This window comes from Leopardus geoffroyi, chromosome A3, assembly GCF_018350155.1.
Source record: "Leopardus geoffroyi isolate Oge1 chromosome A3, O.geoffroyi_Oge1_pat1.0, whole genome shotgun sequence".
NCBI lineage: Eukaryota > Metazoa > Chordata > Mammalia > Carnivora > Felidae > Leopardus > Leopardus geoffroyi.
Window position 1 is genome coordinate 135,031,973 of NC_059336.1, and position 22,137 is coordinate 135,054,109.

Sequence of the window (22,137 nt, forward strand, 5' to 3'; positions counted from 1 at the left end):
TAAAGCTACAGCTGGCAGGCACTTATTTTTTTCTTAGCATTTAATAATAGAATTAATTGCTAAGTGGGAATCTTGCAACCCCCTTTCTGTTGTATGTTGCCCTCTGCTATCATTATGAATAGATGTAAAAATCAAAGCTAATTATCATTCAGAATGTTTGAAGAAATAGACTGAACCGCACACACAAAACTCATTTTACCCCTACTCCAGCTCCAGGTTACAAAGTTGAAACACACACACACACACACACACACACACACACACACACACACACTATAGGATAGGGGCAATTAAATGTGAATCATTTTACCATCGCATTGACTACAGTACGGCAATGTTGTAGAGCCCTGATGCTTTTCATTGCTCCCTAGGAGTTGGGTCTGTGTCAGCTTGAGGTCAAGGTCCTGGGTTAGCCTGAGAAGATCTTTGTAGAGCCAGTTTGTGGCTTATTTGCCTCGAACCTGAAATGAATGGCTCTCTGAGCTACCGATGCCACCACGTAATGTCAGAAAACAAAAGTGGAGGCCCTGAAAATGGGAGAAGGGGGTAGAAGTAAAACATCTCAGCTTAGAGAGGAAAGGCCGCATGCAGGCCGTATGTATGGGCCACAAGGGAATTTAGAAAAGGAAGACCCTTTAATGTTACGAGACACACAGGCATGGCAGAGAGCACAGGTGATGATAAGGAGGAACACCTTTTGCCCCCTTAGTCGTGGAAGCCCTGAATATCCAGAAGAGAGCTGGAATCAGCAAGGGCTGTTTCAAAAAACAATAGTGGTTAGGAAACTGCTCTCTAGGCATGGAGGTGAAAAGCCTACTTTCAAGGTGGTTTTTTGTTTTGTTTTTTTTTTTTTTAATTTATGCGAAGTAGAGGATGAAAGTTAAAGCCCTTGTTCTCAAGTAAATATGAAATAAGCACAGATCAAAGGTTTTATTAACCCATTAATTAGTGGGCACCCAATACATCAGATTTCAAGAGCATTTCACAAGCTAAATGTGGATCCAGGCACGGCTAGAGCACAAAATAGGTTAGAGTCCAACAGAGCCATGGGCCTTTGGGGTTATACAGCGGATAGAAATTGCTAACATCTCTAATGGGCAAGCATTTACAAGTTCACAATGTCTGAGGCCTTTCATTGAGAGGAAATTGTTAAACTTAGTTCATTTTTCTAGAAAGCTTTTGGGTAGCCTCTGCCCCCATGACCTTGAGACGTCACGGTGCCCACTTCTTTGCTTATTTCCAGGTTTTGGATCACTTTCCTGACCATCCACAGGGTAGGCTTCCAGCAAGGTTCTGGGACAGGGACGGAAAGGGGCCTTGCCGGTGAAGCTGCTGGCCACAGGAAAGTGATTTGGGGGGAAATATGTGGTGGTGATACAGAATTCTTCCTGCCTGTGATATTAAGCTTTTTTTTTTTTTTAATCTACCTTTGAGATCTTCAGCAAATCTACATGACTTTCTAATGTTTTGTAGAGTGGGGGCGCCTGGGTGGCTCAGTCGGTTAAGCGGCCGACTTCAGCTCACGTCATGATCTTGCGGTCCGTGAGGGCTGTGAATTCGAGCCCCGCGTCGGGCTCTGTGCTGACAGCTCAGAGCCTGGAGCCTGTTTCAGATTCTGTGTCTCCCTCTCTCTGACCCTCCCCTGTTCATGCTCTGTCTCTCTCTGTCTCAAAAATAAATAAATGTTAAAAAAAAATTAATAATGTTTTGTAGAGTGGTGATCACACCAGGACCAGCTGGGGGCTGCCTGTGGGAGGCACCCATGCTCCCTGTTCCCCACACCGGAGTGGCCGGGAGTTTTACTCATTATATTAGATCATCAGTCCCGGTAAGAGTACTTGGAGCTGGGTTCCATGGTCACCATGTTGGAGATGAAGTACCTGAGATGCAGAGAGGTTAAGTCCAACCTGCCACACAGTGAGCAAATGCCGAGCCAAGATTAAAACCAGTTCTGTAAACCTCTAGAGCCCGTTCTGCATTTTTTCCATGGACTTTGTAGGTGACAAGAGTCAAGGAAATGAGATGGCAGGCTCTGCGACGCTTGGAAGTAAAATAGGCTAAGGCATTTTGTCGAATATGTTCCAGGAAACACATGAAGCACTCTGTTAATTTGAAATATCACTTCATGTATTTTCCTTCAGTCATTTTGTCATGAGAGCTGAGCCAAAATCTTGGCTTGCTGCCCCATGTAGCAAAGACCACCTAGAACGTGGAGCCTTTGCTCAGCTTCGAGTTTCGTACCAGGCTTCAAATGCTCTCGCAAGACCGTGGCATTTCAAGGGAGAAAAGGACTTCACTGGAAAATCTCGGGCTGGAATTTAGCTTATCAGGAATGAATGCTGGAAAAATGTACCACAGAGTAACCTGCAGGATGGACAGGAGGGAGGAAGAAGGAGGAAGCTGCCTGGAGTTGGTGGGGTTTCCAGGGCGCCCAACGTGTGAAGAAGACAGGTCGACCAGAAGAGTCTAAAAAAGAAGGTTCCAGAGCCTGGCAGACTTGTAACCAGGTGCAATGGAAGGTCTAACGTCACCGTCAGTGGGCACGAGTACAATACTAAGAGGAGCAGGTGGGACCAGCCATACCCAGCCGCCCCTTCACCATCTTTCTATTGCATTGTCTCCCATTTGCCCACTGAGGTGTAAGAGCCCTCGCTACACGATGGATGTGAATCCTTTCACGGTTAGATATACAGAGCAGATATCTTCTCTCAATTTGTGGCTTGCTTTTTGTTTTTGTGTTTTTAGTTTCTTGAGGTTAACATAAAATTTATGTTGTCAGAGCAATCTGACATTCTTTGCCTTCAAGGTGCCTTTCATGTTATAGTTAAGAGAGCATTCACGGGGCGCCTGGGTGGCTCAGGTGGTTAAGCGTCCACTTGAGCACAGGTCATGATCTCACAGCTTGTGAATTCAAGCCCCGCGTCGGGCTCTGTGCTGACAGCTCAGAGCCTGGAGCCTGCTTCCGATTCTGTGTCTCCCTCTCTCTCTGCTCCTCCCCCACTTGTGCTGTTTCTCTCTCTCTCTCTCTCTCTCTCTCTCTGTCTCTAATATAAGTAAACATTAAAAAATAAATTAAAAAAAGAAAGCATTCACCACACTGAGGACAGGAAGATTGCATCTTACGTTATCTTCTAGAAGCTTGTTTGCCTTATAATGTTGAATCTGTTTATTTCATATACAATGTGAGATAAAATCATGTTTCATATGTATTTACAAATGGCCTCAACACCAGTTGTTGAAATGACCCATCTTTTCCCTCTGCTCTGCAGTTTCACCCCTAACATAAATCAAGTGTGTGTGTGTACGCACAGGTTATTTCCGGATTGGTTGTTTGTCTGTCCTTGTCCCAGTTCCACCTTGGTTTATATACCATCAATTTACAAGAAATTGTCATAGTCACCAGAGGAAGTCTTTCCACCTCGTACTTCAGAAATGCCCTGGCTGTTCTCGGCCTGGGGCTTTGTCATTTATGTTTTAGAATCATGTCCTCATGTTCCCCAGAAGGTCCTATTGCAGCTTTGATTGGGATGGCATTGAATTTTCAGACCTGTGGGGAAAATTGCCATCTTTACAATGTGGAGTCTCCCAATCCGTAAACACGGGGTGTCTCCCTATTGGAATTTCTTTACTGCATCTTCATTTGTATTTAACATTATATAGTATTTATTATTTGCTCTATTGTGTCTTCATTTTTAAATGCTGTTTTAATTTTGTAATGTTTTCATACATATTCTGTTACTTTTCTTACTACTGAATTTTTTATTTTGTTGTGAATTGGGTCTCCTCTTTAAAATTTGTATTCATCTTCCCGATTTCTGATACATAGAAGTGAAATAATTTTGCTTTCGTTTTATATCCTATACCTCATTAAGCTTACTTATTTGTTCCAATATTTTATCTGTAGACTTTTTTTTTAATTTAATTTTTTCTTTTTTAAAATTTACATCCAAATTAGTTAGCATATCGTGAAACCATGATTTCAGGAGTAGATTCCTTAATGCCCCTGGCCCATTTAGCCCATCCCCCCTCCCACAACCCCTCCCATAACCCTCAGTTTGTTCTCCATATTTCTGAGTCTCTTCTGTTTTGTCCCCCTCCCTGTTTTTATATTATTTTTGTTTCCCTTCCCTTATGTTCATCTGTTTTGTCTCTTAAAGTCCTCATATGAGTGAAGTTGTATGATTTTTGTCTTTCTCTGACTAATTTCACTTAGCATAATACCCTCCAGTTCCGTCCACGTAGTTGCAAATGGCAAGATTTCATTCTTTTTGGTTGCCGAGTAATACTCCATTGTATATATATACCACATCTTCCTTATCCATTCATCCATCGAGGGACATTTGGGCTCTTTCCATACTTTGGCTGTTGTCGATAGTGCTGCTATAAACATGGGGGTGCACGTGTCCCTTCGAAACAGCACACCTGTATCCCTTGGGTAAATGCCTAGTAGTGCAATTGCTGGGTCGCAGGGTAGTTCTATTTTTATTTTTTTGAGGAACCTCCATACCGTTTTCCAGAGTGGCTGCACCAGCTTGCGTTCCCACCAACAATGCAGAAGAGATCCTCTCTCTCCGCATCCTCGCCAACATCTGTTGTTGCCTGAGTTGTTAATGTTATATGTAGACTTTTCTGCATTTTCTTTGTACGTAATCATTTCGCCTCTCAAAAGTGATGTCATTTTTTTCCAATGGCAGTAAGTGGGACATTCACTCTTAGTCCTTCCCTCACAGCCCTTTGGCACTGGGTCTCCTGCCTTTCTCAGGGGAACTTTGCTTTTGCTTGTGTCCTTTCTTCCTTCTCTCTTCCCTTCCCTCACCTCCCCTGCCCCCACCTTTTTGTCTTTCCTTCACTTGTGAGTTATCTTGTTTTAAGCTGCCAATTCTGTGGTAATTTCTTTTTGTTTTTTAATGTTGATTTATTTTTGAGAGAGAGAGAGACAGAATGTGAGCAGGGCAGGGGCAGAGAGAGAGGGAGACATAGAATCTGAAACAAGCTCCAGGCTCCGAGCTGTCACCACAGAGCCCAACACGGGTCTCGAACTCCCCAACTGCGAGGTCATGACCTGAGCCAAAGTCGGACACTTAACCGACTGAGCCACTCAGACACCCTTATGTGGTAATTTCTTATGCAACCATAGAAAACCAACACAAGGAAGGATAAAAGCAATAGCAGACATTGAGAAACATCAAGCGAATAAATGATTCAGAAATTATTTTTGAAAAAAAGTAACTAAAGGCATATCCTCGTCAACTAAGACAACAGAAATAATTCAGAAATAGGGGAATTAAAATAGTAATAGCAAAGAGGTGAACAAACGTCTGAATCATTTAGAAATTTTAAAATATGGAAATAGCTCTTTAAATAAGTCCTAGATCCAAAGGGGAATTACAAAAAAAGAAGTCAATTACCAACCTTTTAAAAAAATAATAGGATTGAAGATATTATGTGTGAATAGTTGAGAAGCATACATATTCTCTTCTAAGTCAGATTTATAATCCTAAGTATTTTTATTATTAAGCCACAATGGTAATAAATAAAACATTTAACCCAAACGATTAGTGAGAGAACAATATCAAATTTATGAAAAGGAAATGGAGGAGGTATACTTAAGACAAAAGCAGACACGAATATGTTAAAAGAAAGAAATGTGAAATATATAAATATCGAGAGTTGTCTCTGTAAAGAAAAAGATGAAGTATATAAAACACCAGCATATCTAATTAAGCAAAACAAATAGAAAACATAAATTCAATTAGGCAGAAGAACACAAGGATATATAAACTGATACACTTGAAAAAAATCAAAAAGTCTCTAAATACGCTTTCAAATCAATATTAAAAGTTTTTAATGCTTATTTGGTTTTGAGAGAGAGAGAACAAGCAGGGGAGGGGCAGAGAGGGAGGGAGACACAGCTCCGAAGCAGGCTCCAGGCTCTGAGCTGTCAGCATAGAGCCAGACGTGGGGCCCGAACTCACAGACCAGGAGATCATGACCTGAGCCAAATCGGACACTCAACCGAGTGAGCCACCCAGGCGCCCCTGAATGAGTATTTTTAAATTTTTTGTTTGTTTGTTTAGTGTTTATTTATTTATTTTTTTATTTTTGAGAGAGGGGCAGAGAGAGAAGGAGACACAGAATCTGAATCAGGCTCCAGGCTCTGAGCTGTCAGCACAAAGCCCAGACGCAGGGCTCAAGCTCACGAGCCTTGAGATCATGACCCGAGCCGAAGTCTGACGGTTAACTGACTGGGCCACCCAAGAGCCGCTCAGTCTGTATTTTAATGAACTATATATCTCTTCGATAATACCTACATCTCCTTAGTAGATATCCTAATAATATTAATAATTTGTCTCTTAGTAACAAGTAAATTCTTCTTTCTTTTGTGCTTTCCAAGTTTTGTGGTGGAACTGTATAATGTTTAAAGTCAGAAGCAAATTACACCTGCCGCTTCTCGCGCATCCTCCTCCCCCCGTATCCGCGGATCTCTCGCCGTTCAGGACCTGCGTGAGAAAGTGGATCGTCTCAGGTGTCCAGCAATTTAAAGCACTAACCATTGTGCTCGCTGCCTCTTGGTGTGGGCGGGATCATTAAAGCTCACATACCCAAGTGCTTGGGATTCCTTGGTTAGCTAAGAACTCAGCCGAAGCCTCTTCGCTCCAGCTCTGCTGACCCAAGAAACGTTCCCAGATGTAGAATGGCAACAATCTTGCGTAGGTATGCACCTGATAGGATGACATCACGCGTGCAGAGAAAGGATCCCGTACGTGGGAAAGGATGATCACAAAGCAGGGGAAGACGCCAGGGTCAAGGGGGTTCGTGATGTGGCCTCTGCCCATGGCCCGGTCCTTCCTGTCCGACCGCCACCCCTAGGATCCCTCTACTCTGGCCCCGCTGGACTGTGTCCAAAGCCCCAGATGCACCCGGCACTGGCCTCACCTGGAGCACTGTCTCCCACCTCTTCCTCCTACCTCCTGGTCCTCGGACCCCAGTGTAGACTAGCTCCTCTGGAAAGTGCTTCTGTTGCAGGTAGAATTTTTTAGATGCCTCTTTTCCCCGAGATTTCTGTGCCCTGGTTCGACCATCAGACCCCAATCTCGGGATGGCTGTAAGGGACGTGCAGGTGTGATCCATGTGACAGATGGAAGATGGGGGCATAGTTGGAATTCCCCAGGCCCAAACTGATCCCTTGAGCTTTAAAAGCAGGGAAATTTCTCCGGTTGGAGTCTTGTATGCAGTGGGCGAGGAAATCAGGAAAGATGAGGCCAGAGGGAAGCCAGAGAGATTGACAGCATGAGGACAAGAGGACAAAGCTGCTGACTTTACAGATGGGAGGAGGAGGTGATAAGATGAGGAAAGTGGAAGCTTCTGGAAGCTCAGAATAAGGCTGACAACATCAAGAACACCAGAACCTCAGTCCCGCAACCACACAGGACTGACTCTGCCAACAACCTGAGCGCAGAAGGTGGAGGCACATGCTTTCCCAGAGCCCCTGGCAGGGAGGCAGCCTGTGGTCCCCATGCAGAGTCTCACTGACTGCACTGACCCTGTCCCGGGCCTGACAGAACAGTGCGGATGAGCACAGGCAGTGTGACCGACCACGGCTGTGGTTATGCGTCACAGCAGGAGTAGAAATCTCACCCACTCCCACAAGCCCCTCCGAACAGAGTTAGGCACCAGGGTGGCATTCACGGCCTTTCTCAGCTACTAAAGCACAGAAACCCAACAGTCAGAGGACACGATGGAGGGGTGCCTGGGGGGCTCAGGTAGTGATCTCACGGGACATGAGTTCAAGCCCCGCATTGGGCTCACTGCTGTCAGTCTGTCAGCTCAGAGCTCACTTCGGATCCACCGTCCCCTTCTGTCTGCCTCTCCCCCACTCACCCCCTCTCTCTCAAAAACTAAATTAAACATTAAAAAAAAAAAAGGAAGCACAATGGATCAGTGCTTATGTGTAGCCCTGCAGGCCCCCCACGGAGGAGGGACAGGAATGTTCCTTGAGTCGTTGGATTTGGGGAGGCTTGGAGTTCCCAGAGGAGGCTGAGGAAGAAGGGAGGCTCTGGCAAAGATGGGGACAGGGCTCTCGGTGAGCTCGCTCAAGGCGTCATTGGCGACCTATGGAGAGCATCTCAGTATCTGGGCGGCCACGGGGTCGTGACTGGCACCCTCCCTGGACTCCCCAGGGCGCTCGAACCTACATCGGTCAGTATGGGTGTCACCGTAGATCATAATGGCCCGTTCGTTTGCCCTGGGCTCCAGCAGAAAGCCAGGAAAAATACGAATCGTGTCATCGTTCACACAGACGCTGAGTGGCAACGGCGAGGCCTGGGGCGTTTGTGGGCATCAGAGCTGTGTTCAGCAGGGCAGGGCAGGCCTGCTGGGCACCTGTGGGTGGCGGGTCCTCACAGGTGGGCCGTGGTGAGAGGCGTGCATTCCCCTGGGAAGCAGCAGCTGCAGCACATGGCCGGCCGGAGCCCAGCTAGATTCTTGGACCCAGGCCTTCTCTCCGAGATCTCAGCGTCCCACGGTCCAGCTTCCGGGGAGAAGGTGGCAGGTCTGAAGACGTCCTAAGAGATGGATTCAGGCTGGCACTCACCACTCACGTGGTGACCTTGGCAGAACAGAGGACTCTAGAGGAGCCACAGCACTCTGCAGGAAGGGGCTGCGCTTGGACAGCTGCCAGGAAGAGGGCCTCGGAGCCACTCGAGGTGGCAGGAGACAGTCACCAAAGCTGTCGGCTAAGTCAGTGCTTAGCTCCTTGTCCCTGTTTGTCTGTTTCCTGTGGATTTTGGAGCATCCAGGGGGTGCATAATGGCAGAAAAGAAGAGGAAAAAGGAGGGAGGAGAGAGAGAGAGAGAGAGAGAGAGCACAGACTGAGCACAGACCCTACTCTCCTTCCTTTGAGAGCAAGACTGGGGAGAGCTTCCCGAACTGGAAGGGTGGATTTGGGCACACCGGGTCTTTTAAAATAGCTATGATTCTTAATGGTCTAAAATAATTACATCTATCTGGAAGTGGCTGCTCAACAGCAGTGACCAAAGAAAGAAATCAGGTGTTTTGTGTTCTCAAGCTGGATGCATATTCACCCGTACGCTAAGTAATTATTGAGGAACTTCTGCGGAAGGAAGGTCCTATGGATAAAATGATCACGGTGGCCTCTAACCTTGACGTTCTCAATCTGGTGATGCTGGCAGGGTGTGAAAAGTGAACACGGCACAATCTAGGGAGGCCTGTAACAAAGGTGCAGGTGTCCTACCAATCCCCCCTCCCCCCAAGATACATGCTGGCGACTATCTAGGGAGATCAGCTCTGGTGCCCGCCTTGTAGGCCATCCTGTCCTTTCCACCAGCCTCCTGTGGCATGAGATACGAGTGAAGTTGATGCTTGGGAGCTGAGTCATGTGTGCTTTTGAAAGAATTAAGAGTGGGGGGCAGGTGCCAAGCTCAGAGGCCACTGGATGTGGGGCTGGATGGAGTGGAAGAGCCCAGAGATAAGGCAAGAATTCATTTTGATAGAATTGCTCATTCAAAGCATTATTCTTATGAAGAGCAAACTTATTCTCATAAAGTCAGCATGGAGTGGAGTGAGCCCAGTGGGGGTATGTGCAGCTTAAATTGCTTAATTACGTCTGCTGCATGATGTTGTGTAGTAGCTTAATGCTTTAGTTTGCAGTCACTTTCTCTCATCCAGATGCCCTGCTTAGTTCACGGGCGGGGGGGGGGGGGGTGGGCAAGCTCACGGCGTCAGACCTTGGGGAGTGATCCTGTCTTAGTGGCCCCAAGCACAACACCTTTTTAAGGTGAGTGCGCCAACCCACAGGGTGGGTTTAGGGAGGTCGAAGGCCAGTTCTCCCTGTTGTGGTTTTGGGGCCAGGGATGATGAGAAAGCAGAGGTGAGTGAGAGTCGGGAAGAGGGTGATAAACAGATTCTCAGAGTTCACAGCACAGACGTCTCCATTCACAACATATTCAATTGAAGCCCGTGAGTGCTTTCAGCGACGAGGGACATCTTATCTGCAGCCAGGATGAGAAATTTCACTTGTAACAAAGCTCGGTATAGAAAGGGCTCTTATCTCAGAGTCCAGAATGAGGATATTAGTAACAGCGCCTGCTTCTTTCTGAAGCCCTATTAGCATCAGGTAATAGGTTTCCCCGATGGTCTTAGCGTTAGCTCAGCTGCGGAGAGCTACTGAAAAAGAAAGTTTCTTTGGAAACAAGATACGGAGAAACATTCCAGATCATTGAGGTTGCTACCGATTCAGGTATTTTAGAAAAGTTGATTGTGAAGAGTTTCTAGGGAGTGAGTCAGATGCTTCCCACTGACTTTCATTACGCAGATGAGAGGGGGGGTACCTCCGGGACGAGGTTTCGGGCAGCCTCGCAGAAAAACTGTGCTTCTGTGAATATAGTATCTTTGTAATTTTATAATGCTTTATTGCGATCGATTGAAACTTTGGGGATACATGAGTAAGCTTCGAGGGGTCCCCAAAGACTATGAAATTATATCCAAGAATTGTGTGCATTTTGGAGGGGGGGGGGAGCCATGGCTTGAACTACCGACACCAGTAAATGCACAGAGCATCTCCACCTACATTATTGGAGAAAAGCCGGAAAGAGGTCAGTGGAAGCCATGCTTGCATGAGGTTGGAGCAAGTGAGTGTGCACTAGCCTTGGGTCGGGAGTGATCCTGAGATGCTCAAGAAACAGCTGGGCGCCCAGTGTGGGTGGACCCAGATGAGGAGAACGGTGGCAGATGAGATCAGAAAACGAACTCAGGTAAGGGGCAGCATGTCCTAAGGACCAGACCATTCTAAGGAGTTTGTGTCCTGCACTTGACTGAGATGGGAAGCCGAGGGAAGCTTTGGAACCCAGAAGTGGCTTGACTGGATTTTCATTCCAGATGATCCCACTGGCTGTCATGTTGAGCATGGAATCACGTGAGGGGCAAGGATGGCAGTGGGGAGATTGATCGGGAGGCCTTCGCAATGACCCAGGTGATGGGGATTTAGATCACCATAGGAATAGTGGAGGTGATGGATGGAGTCATTTTCTGGATGTGTTTCCTAGAGCCACGAGGGTCTTTGATGGATAGGTTATGAGTGCCATAGAAAGAAAGGAACCAAGGATGACTCTAATTTTCCAGGCAAAAGCACTCAATCCCCTTTTACTGAGAAATCCTGGAGCCCAGCTGCCTTCGTGTCGGCAGCTATCAAGCAGCTGTGTGCTACTAACTCGTTTGCAGAGGAATGGCTTAGTGCCCTGGTGTTCACCCTCCGGAGGGGTCATTTAGGGGAAATTCCTTACCCACGGATGTGTCCTGACAACCTCTTCAGATCATGCGCAGAGCGTGTGGGAGAAGTCAGTACCCATGTCACCTTTGTACTAAAGGTAGAGCAAGAAGGGAGCAGTGAAGGTGGAGAAGAAGAGCCAGCCCCCCCCCCCCCAACCCAGGAGTGGAAGCAGAGGGGACACTCAGTTGGGCTGGGCTGGACATCTCCTGCTTGCCTTTCGGACCCCACTCTGTGCCCTTCTGCATCCTGCACTGTGACCCGGGACACTGACCCTTGGACTACACCAAGGGTCTGGCCTCAGGTTGAATTTGGGTATTGAGGAGCACCTGCATGAGATTGAAGAGAACAAGCATTATAGGGAAGGTATTTACTTCCTTCGCTCTCTCTGTTGGGCCCAGGAACTGGCTGCATCACTTGACTTGCCTGTGGCTATCGCTGCTACCTGGTGGCCCTCCTCATGCACCTCCCCTCCCCTCCCCTCTCTCCAGACTACAAGTACTAATAGCTCTAGGATTACCAGCCTCAGGAATGTGGACTGTGCTCATGATTACCCCATACCTTGTCTGCTTCCTTACAGTCGCTTTATTAAGGTGTAGCTGGTGTTGCTGTCTATTTCCTGCAGGGACCTTCACTGATGCTTTTGGATCTTCAAAGGGAATTGAGAACCACAGACTAGAGATTATAACTTTGAGGATTGATTTTAATAAACTTCATTGCAGCATAATTTATATGCAGTGAAACTCATTCATTTGACGTGTACAACTTGATGAGTTTTGATGCATGTATACAGTCATGTCACCAACAACGTAATGGAGATCTGGAACACTCGTACCGAGACAGAGCTTTCCTAACATGCTTCACGCCAGTCCATCCCTTTGCTTCATGCGCTGGTCCTCGACGGCCATTGCTGGGGTTGCTAGGTCTGTCGGCTTTCTAGGCTTTCTCACTTCAGCAAATGTGTCCTCTGTGTTGACACCCCGGCCCAATGGAAGAGATTAGCAATAGAATCTTTTAAACTGTAAGACCTTGCCCACGTCAAGAGCTGGGCAGATTTCAACCTATTCCAAAGCCAGGCTCCATGAGTAATGCAGATGCTGACAGTCACTGGATGACAAGGAGCAGAAGAGAAAAGAGAGGCCGAGAGAATAGAGAGAAAACGTCATGGCTCGGGAAGCTAGTCTGAGCCTCAGATGGAGCTTTGAGGTTGGTTCTGACATTTACAAATGGGCTGTAGGGTCTAACAAATGGTGAGTTCAAATCCCCGTGCTCCTGCTGATTAGCCTGGTACCTTCAACTGTGTAGACCTCTATGGTTTCTCTATAAAATAGGACCCTTATACTTAATTTATGTATTCTTGTGAAAATTAAAGTGAACTCATGTATGTGATGACCCCAGACCAATATGAGAAGATATTTGTATAGCCCATTGGCTTCCAGTAAGTTGTTATTACGGAAATTATAACCATATACATTCATATACAGTTTTACCCATCAGGAAGATCCATAAGACCTTGATTCTTGATCTATGTCTTAGTGTTTATTCATCAACCTTGCAAAGTTTTTGCTTGTTTTAGTGTAAAATATCGCAGTATTCATTTCTAGAAATTTCAACAAGGCTGACGAAATTTTGAAATGTCTTGTTGAGATTTCTGACATATACTCTGGCTCTGCTACTCGCTAGTTGTGACAAGGGGACAGGTGTCCCCTGTGCTCTGCTCCCTGGTCTTCAGTTTCTTCCTCCTTAAAATGGTCCAGTTGGGCTGAGAGATTTCTGTTGTCTCTGCCAGGTCTAAAATATTATGACTCTTGGATTCAACACAGGACTGTATAATATCTAATGGAAAATGCTTTGAGTGACTCCAGCCTCGTTTGGACAGAACACTCCAAGCAGCTGCTGCCCCTATTTGACCACCATTCGGGAGGATTTTCTGGTGGAAGCGTAGAGGGAAGAGTGAAGGAGAAGTTCAAAAGGATGTAGTATATCCCTGTGTAACTCACAAGACAGGAAGAGCCCCATGAAATCTGAAGCGACTAGAAGGCATTCTCTGCCTCCCCAAATAAAGAGAAAGCAAACCTTTTGGAATTTCTCATCAGCAAATCTCTTCTTTAATAATGCTAGTAAACAAAACGGCTATTGACGCTAACAGCTGTCAGTGTTCAGACATAAAGAGCTATTAACCAGGGAATTCTTTATAACTTTACACATGCAAAATTAATGGCAATATGGGCTACTTAAGTGGTAAGTTTGAACTCAAAATATGGACTTGGGAAGCAATTAGGGGTTACTCGAATTTCATCCCCTTGAAAGTTCTTCCACTGGGTCCCTCCAGCGAAGATGCTCCTATGTATTTTTTTTTTTCTTTTTAAGCCATAGTAAGAAGCTGTTTTAGCATAGCCAGTTTCTCTACTAGAATTATTTTTTATTAGGTCTTCTAATCTTGACAACAACTCTGAGTTAGGTACCGTTGTACTCACTTTACACATGAGGAAAATGAGGCTGCATAACACGGCCAACATCACGGTGTAGAAAGTACGTAAACGGGGATTTGGCCTCAGACTCTCTGATGCCCAGATCCTGGGCTGCCCTTGCTCCCGAACAATAAGGAGCCTTTGATATTCTTGCCTATTCAAACCAATGAGCCAGAAATGTCAGCGCAGGTATTCAAGCAATGAATTCGTGCTTGGCAATTATTAAAAGGCAAAGAGGCGGGATGAGCCAAGAGGAAACCGGAGAGCCAGGCTACCTGGGAGGGACTGAACTTAAGAAGTGTTTTTGCAGACTGGCCTAAGCCTCCCTGACAGTTTTGGTTGCATTTCTGTGACACAGTGAAGAAAGATCTGTACGCAGAAGCAGTAGATGTCATGGCCCCTACAGTTAACCTGTCCACACTGCTCAGAAAAAGAATTTCCCAGCAGCCCAAGCTGGAGCACTTCTGCTCTTTATTTTCCTTTCTCCTTCCAAGTGGGTTTGCATCACAAAGTCCTAAAACATAGTCATAGCCAGGCAGAGAAAGGGAGACTTAGGGGTCTAAGCCAGAAAACCAGAACTCTTTCGAGTAGATTGTTATTTGGACTCCCACACTTATATGAATTATTTTGCAGCAAGAATGGTTGTCTTTAATCAGTGGTGTGCTAGTAAATTTTTAACAAGTGGCCTCCACGATGGTTTTGGTCAGGGGAATGCTGATTTTGTAGCATATGCTGATTTCTGTGCTCTAAATATCCTGCCTTGGTTGACTTCAGGCTACCAAGGTGACGTCACTGAAGAGCGAGTTGGGAAGAATGCTCAGAAGCACACCATTATGTAGTATTCCCACTCTACAGACATAATGGGAACAAATAATCTCAAAATCATAGGTAGTAGTTAGTATATAGGCCATACACCTGAAGCAGAAAGGCACGCAGATTTCTAGAGAGAAATGGTTCTCAAATGTGATCCCTGATCAGCGAGCAGCGGCAAAACGTGGGTGTTTGTTAGAGGTGCAAATTCTCAGGTTCAACCCAGACTTACTGAATCCAAAACCTTGGGGGTGGGGCCCCAAAATATGTTTTAATAAGCCCTTCATCTAATTCTAAGGCACATTGCAATTTGAGAAGCACAGATGAGTCTTAAGAACAGTATTTAGAAAGTGTGCTGTGTTAGAAGGCAAAATTCACCCGTAAAGCACTTGTTTTCAACAGTCTTGTGCATGGGAAACAGCAAAAAAAATAGTGAAACCACCCCTCACTTCCAAGTGGCTCCCACATTTCCCTTGAATCAGAGCTGTAGGAGAGCCTCGTGGTTACAAACTTTAAATGAAAAAGGTATTTCTTACTTTTAATCATGTTAGTGGTAGACACATACATCACCTACGTCCATTTCATTAAAAAGTAATCAAGCATTTCTTGTGAGTCGACACTCCCCTTGACCACAATCTGCATCTCAGCACCCTCTCCTGAGACTCCCACGCTACCTTTCTGATGTAGACCCTAACCAGTTTCTATGCATTTGTGTGCTTCTATATAAATATGATGGTGATGATGATGTTTTACAATAGATGCATCGTCTTCTATATATCTTTCTGCATTTTTATTTTTGATTTAAAAATACATCTTAGAACTATTTTCATAGTGATACATGTATACTCACCTCAATCTACATGTATGGAGACAGTATTTATTCAGACATTTCTCCATTGTTGGACAACTGGCAATTACTCACTTGGTTTTGTTGATTATAGCAGTGGGCCTATAGTACCCAATGCCAATATTAGGCTCCTCACGACTGTTCACTCAATAAACGTGATGCAGAGATAACCCATGTAGCTGGTTGTGTTTCTCTTGATACTTAGAATTGGAGTTGCTGAGCCAGGGGTCATGAGCATTTAAAATGTTAGTACAATCTGCTCAAATTGTCCTCTGCAGTGACCAAACCAGTTTCCAACCCCTCTGTATTGTATGAGAGCAACAGCTTACCTCCATTCTCTCCAACACTGAACATTACCAACCTTCTGGAAATCGCTGAGCTTATAGGTCTAAAATGGTCTCCATTGTTTAAATATAAATTTTCTGTTTATTTCTGGGATGATGCTTTTTTCAAATTTTGTTATTAATTTACATTTCTTTCTTCTCTCTTATGATAATTGCCTATTCATCTCTTTTGCCCATTTTTTCCCCATTAGATCTTTTATGCATTTCTTACTGATTTTCAGGATCTCTTATTTTCTCCTCTTCCTTCTTCCCTTGTACTTAAATATTTCATGACATCTTTGGTCACGTAAGAAGTTTGTCTTTTAATGTAGACAAATTATCTGTCACTCTATGGACACTGTCTTTTTGTCTCAACTAATGCCTTTCCTCATTTAATGTACTGAACATATCTTTGCATTTGTCAAATATTTTTTAGGTTTTCTTTCACTTTTTTTTTCTTTTGTGAGTGTATGAGGTAGGAATATAACAACTTTTTTCGAAATAGATAATTATCCTTTTTTTAAATGTTATTTTTTTTAATGTTTATTCATTTTTGAAAGGCAGAGAGAGACAGAGCACAAGCAGGGGTGGGGCAGAGAGAGAGGCGGACACAGAATCTGAAGTAGGCTCCAGGCTCTGCGCTGTCAGCACAGAGCCTGATGTGGGGCTCGAACCCATGAACCATGAGATCATGACCTGAGCCGAAGTCGGACACTTAACTGACTAAGCCACCCAGGTGCCCCGATAATCATCCTTTTTAAACATCATTTATGGAATATCTTCTGCTTTCCCTACAGATTATCACATACTAAAACCTATGGAGTTTATGTGGCTCTATCTTAAAGATTGACCTGCTTTCATTCCTGTGCTGTTATCATATTCTTTTAAATGTTGTGGAAAGGGGCGCCTGGGTGGCGCAGTCGGTTAAGCGTCCGACTTCAGCCAGGTCACGATCTCGTGGTCCGTGAGTTCGAGCCCCGCATCAGGCTCTGGGCTGATGGCTCAGACAGAGCCTGGAGCCTGTTTCCGATTCTGTGTCTCCCTCTCTCTCTGCCCCTCCCCCGTTCATGCTCTGTCTCTCTCTGTCCCAAAAAAAATAAATAAACGTTGAAAAAAGAAATTAAAAAAAAATAAATGTTGTGGAAAAAAAATATTTCAACTTGATTATTTTGAAATGCGTTTTAGAACTGACAGTAGCAGTTGTATTTATTTTCTTTTTCTCCATGTAATATATAAAAATATTACTATTGTTACCTCCATGACAAAACTTGTTCTGATACGTCAATCCATTTTTTGAAAATTGAATTTTTCCAAGAAATTAATGATGATTGAGCTTCTGCCTGTTTATTTCCATATTCAAAGGCAGGATAGCAAATGGTATGCATGGAGATCTTTCCCAACATGGGTGAGACACAGGGCAGCTGAAGTCTTCAAATGGTGTCCTGGGAGCCTGAGCAAGATTTATGACTCCATAGGAAATCTTAGATTCACGAAATTATATGTGTATTTTATTATATACATATAATTATGCATATAATTATATGTATATTTCCTCAATGGGCAAAACATGAAATCTCTTCTTGACCATTTATGTTTAATTGATGATTGTCTAATAAGCCAAACTATCAAGTATAGCACGTACCTTGCACTTAAAGGAGGTTAGAGGAGCATGAGTCCATGTCTGTGTGAATTTTGATTAGATCAATAAAATGTCTTAGGTATTTAGATCAATACCACTTGAAATTTAGTACATTACTTTTTTGGGGAACAAAAGAAAAATGTGAGGGACAATTACCAGAGTGTGTTGATTCCCTTCTTCAGAGGCTCTAAAACTATGGCATATGCTGAACAGAAAAATTTAAGTTTATAAGTTAGATGACTGTTTCCCAGCCTACCTGGGAGAGTTACCATTTATATCTGTTGTGTTCAAATGGGAATTTATAGTGCTTCTTCATTCTCCAGAGGCCTGTTTTGGATAATAAATCCTATAACTTCCCTGTGCATGAGGTTAATAAGCATGTTTGTGCCCACTCAGGCCTGCAATTTTCCTGGGTGAGGGAGTCGGGCCTCACGCTTATGTTCAGAGATGTTTGAGGATTCACGCATGAAGCTGGTCATGAGCTCAGAGAAAATGCACATACCAAGGATGCAAGTCCATCATCTTGCTAAGGAGGGACATGCTAAGGGAGAATAGAATTGTTGGGTTGTAGACATCTGCCTTCAGGAGCCCTTTATTTGCACCGCAGGCTGCACAGGTTGAGCACCATAGGCATGGAAACTTTAGAATAGAAGGTCTGGGGCTTTGACATGACAGCCAGCTGTAGTGAGATGGGGAAGCATGGAACTTGACCCCTAGATCTGCCACCTACTAGCTGTGTGACCTTAGGGATGCCATGGTGCCTTTTTGAGCCTCTTTAAAAATGGGAAGAATAGGGGTGCCTGGGGGGCGCAGTCGGTTAGGCGTCCGACTTCAGCCAGGTCACGATCTCGCGGTCCGTGAGTTTGAGCCCCGCGTCGGGCTCTGGGCTGATGGCTCAGAGCCTGGAGCCTGTTTCCGATTCTGTGTCTCCCTCTCTCTCTGCCCCTCCCCCATTCATGCTCTGTCTCTCTCTGTCCCAAAAATAAATAAACGTTGAAAAAAAAATTAAAAAAAAAAAATGGGAAGAATAACGTCCACTTGACAGGACTGGGGAAGTAAGAGATATAAAAGTGTGTAGCTGTGAACAAATGTACTGGCTGGAATCATAAATGAGGAAGGGAATGAATGTCTGCTGGATGAGGACAAGTGCAATGACTTAAAGCTTCAAAACATGTTGCAGAAATTACTGTACATCTCTGCATCAGTGTTAATGTTGATCCTCGTTAATGTTGGGGTGGAGGAGGGAGAAGGAGAGAGAAAGAGATCTGTGTTACTGTGTCTAGTTGCCTTGAAGAAGATGGATTGAAACACGCAAGTTTGACCTTGATATTTTTGTTTTTGAGAACACTTGCTGTCCTCCAATTCAACCCCTACTGTCCTGGTTTGAGAAGTTCAACAAGCCTTGCACAGAACCTCATTGTTTGGTGAGTGAAGAGAGCTGGAAGATGAACGTACAGATCACTCCCCGCACAGAGAAGTCTGCACGCACGGTGTAAGTGCTAGTCCCGCAGGGTGATTCAGAGGGCCCTCCTGCAGGAAAATAACACAAGCGCCACTTGTGGCTCAACGAAGACCATTGTAATTAAAAAGAAAAAAGAATTATATGTATCATCAAGTCTAGGGACCATATGTCATTCTTTGTCTGCCAGTAAATTTATCTGCTCAATGGGCACAATGAACAATAATTATCTTCTCCGAGCTATGAAAACCCAGTGGCAATCGCCAGTGACAGTGGCATCCTACTGGCTCACAGTGTGAGGGAGCCCGACACTGAGAATCTCATCAGGTCCCCTCCCTGGGTCAAGTGATTATGTTGCATCGAGGTTTCTTCTGCATCCCCCACCCCAAACATGATTCTCCTAAAGGCCACACAGCTTGCCAAGCAGATGACAACATGGGGTTCTAGCCTTGGTTCTGCTGGCCCATCCAGGTGTACGTTTGATCTGGCAGCGAAACGGCAAATTTTATGACCAGCTGAGGTTTCAGCCCCAAATGCCTAAAGAAATACACTGGAACAAGGACCTTCATTTTTCTTCAGTAGACACAGCCCGAGGTAGACCCTTTGCCCTTTCCCTAAGCCCACTCCCAGCTCTGCACCTGACTTCTCACCTCTCCATGTTGGAGGAGGGCCAATTTAAAAAAGAAAAGGATAGTCTGCAAGAAGGAAAAGAGGCCCCCCCCCCCAGTAATGGAATTTTTAAAACCCTCGTGCTACTGTTCCTCACCTAAGAATGGGCCTCGGTGAATGTTCTCAAACTTGACGAGCCTGATCACCTCTCTTCCTCCCTGACTGTGGAGTCAGAGAACAGACCCACAGGAGATGCCCTTTCTTCTGGATCAGAGCTTCCCAGCTGGTTCTGCAGTGGGTACAGGTCTGCTGAGATATTTGTCCCCTCTTTCCTTGGGCCTGGCTCTTGTTTTAACCGGTGTATTTTACAAACACTACTATATTCTACATGTGTCATAGCATGAAAACTTAGAGAAGCTCTGTTCCAGCAAACGTTGTCCAGCATTTTCATTCTTTCCTTTGTGATCCTACGTGTTCTAACTTCCAGATCTGGTGTCAGTTAGGATGTTGTCCTATTTAATTAGGTTGGAAGGTCTCTGGAATATAAGAGGATCCTCTCGTCCCCACTATGAGAACATTCTCCAATCATGTTCTGCCTCCATCCACCCATATATCTACCAACTATCTGTCTGTCATCTATTTCTCATCAAAAAAATTATGGGAAACATAGATCAGGACTTTAGGAATTCATGTTTGTGAAATAGGTCAGGATCAAACATTATTTAAGTTTGCCCACAAAGCCTGCTCCAAATTAAGCTGTTTGCTTCTGTTCCCTTTCTTAATTTATGCTCAGTAGCACTATCCGTCCAGGTTAACAGGTTGAATGTGAGGTATAAAGTAAACCAGATTTGGGGGACCACATTGCTCAAAGGAAAAGGTCTGTCCTGAGGCTTGATGCCATATTATGTAATGAGGCAAAGCATATCCTTTCCCAGTAGCTCATCTCAAAAGTGAAATATTCTCCCACCTTTCCTACGGAGAAATCAGCGACCAAATGGATCAGTTTCCTTCCCCCCCCCCCACCACAGAGACATTAGACATGAGAGATACACTGAAGTGTTTTGTCTCCCATGTGTTTCCCTGCTTAACCCCAGTTGGAAGAGTATGTCTGAGCACCTGAGTGGAGGCTGATTTCCTTCTAGAAATTGAGGTCTGGATCTTCTTCCACTGAAATGGATACAAGGCATCTTCCAGACAGCTAATGGAACACAGTAACTCCAAGTCCCAGTGTTGAGAACTTAAAGCAGCCACAATTGCATAGCTACTGTCTACACCAGAATGACTTTATCCTATGAATTGGCATAATTTTCTCCAAGAAACTGCCAGGAAACTCTTACGTGGGAAGATGAAATTGCAAATAACCGTATAGCTTGTATGGGGAGCTTCCCTAAAATCGATTTATTTGTTATTTGAACAGACACTCAACTATTCCTCATTCTCCCCTTCTTGGCAAATAGATTGCTTACCTAGTCTCATCAAACAACTGTTTTCTCACCAAACAATTGCTTATCTTTATGACTCTCTTCAAATTTTCTTCTTGCTCTGTCCATCGATTCCAACCTGTAATGAATGAACTTGACCCAGTCTCGACTAGTGCACCCCCATTAACATTTAAAGACTTACTTTAAAACAGAAACCCCAGCCCAACCAAAACCTTTGCCCTCCCCTCAGATGCCACTAAAACACTATCAGAATGGTGCAGTGGAATCCCTTATTGTTTATAAGCAATAAACTCAGTTTTCCTTTGTCAAGAGATTATGTTGGTGGTCTTTTGGGGGAGTTAGTGGTTGATAGTTTTACCCACAAAATGTAAGAAATATAGATAGTTGTTATAGTCATATGTTACTGTCAAAGCAGTTTATAATATAAATACCAAGTTCCCTATATAATAAATATTTCTCAGACATAAAATTCTCAAAGTCCAATAAATAAAATCATCCAGAGGGGGACCTGGGTGGCTCAGTCAGTTAAGTGGCCGACTCTTGATTTTGGCTCTGGTCATGAGCTCATGGTTCATGAGACTGAGCCCTGCATTGGGCTCTGTGCTGACAGCGTGGAGCCTGCTTGGGATTCTCTCTCTTCCTCTGCTCCTCCCCCACTCGAGCACAGTCTCTGTTTCTCTCAAAATAAATAAATAAACATTAAAAAAAATCATCTGGAAATGCAAAGAAGATTTAACAAAGAAGATTTCTGGACTGTCTACACCAGAATGACTTTATCCTATGCATTGGCATCATTCTCTCCAAGAAACTGCCAGGAAACTCTTACGTGGGAAGATGAAATCGCAAATAACCGTATAGCTTGGATGGGGAGCTAGTGGATTCTGAATCATCATGTGTGAGATACGGACCGCGGGTTTTTCGATTCCAGCCTCACAGGTAACTGAGGCTGATAGTCCCCAGACTTTGGGAGAAACAGTAATCCAGACCCACGTGGCTGTTTGTGGCCACAGACAACAGAAGAGATTTAGTATTATCTGGGGAAAGAGATGAAGGAAATACATATTTTCTTATTTCAGCAAAATAGAGTAGGAGGCACCCCCCCCCCCCCCCCCGCCGCTGGATTAGGTTACTCCTATGAACTTCAACTCAACTGAGAAAATAATCTCCTATCAGGTGGTTGATGGAGATCTTATGCTGCTGTGTCCTACATGGGGGAGCAGGGGTTGGAGCTGGCCAATCATAAAAACGATTTC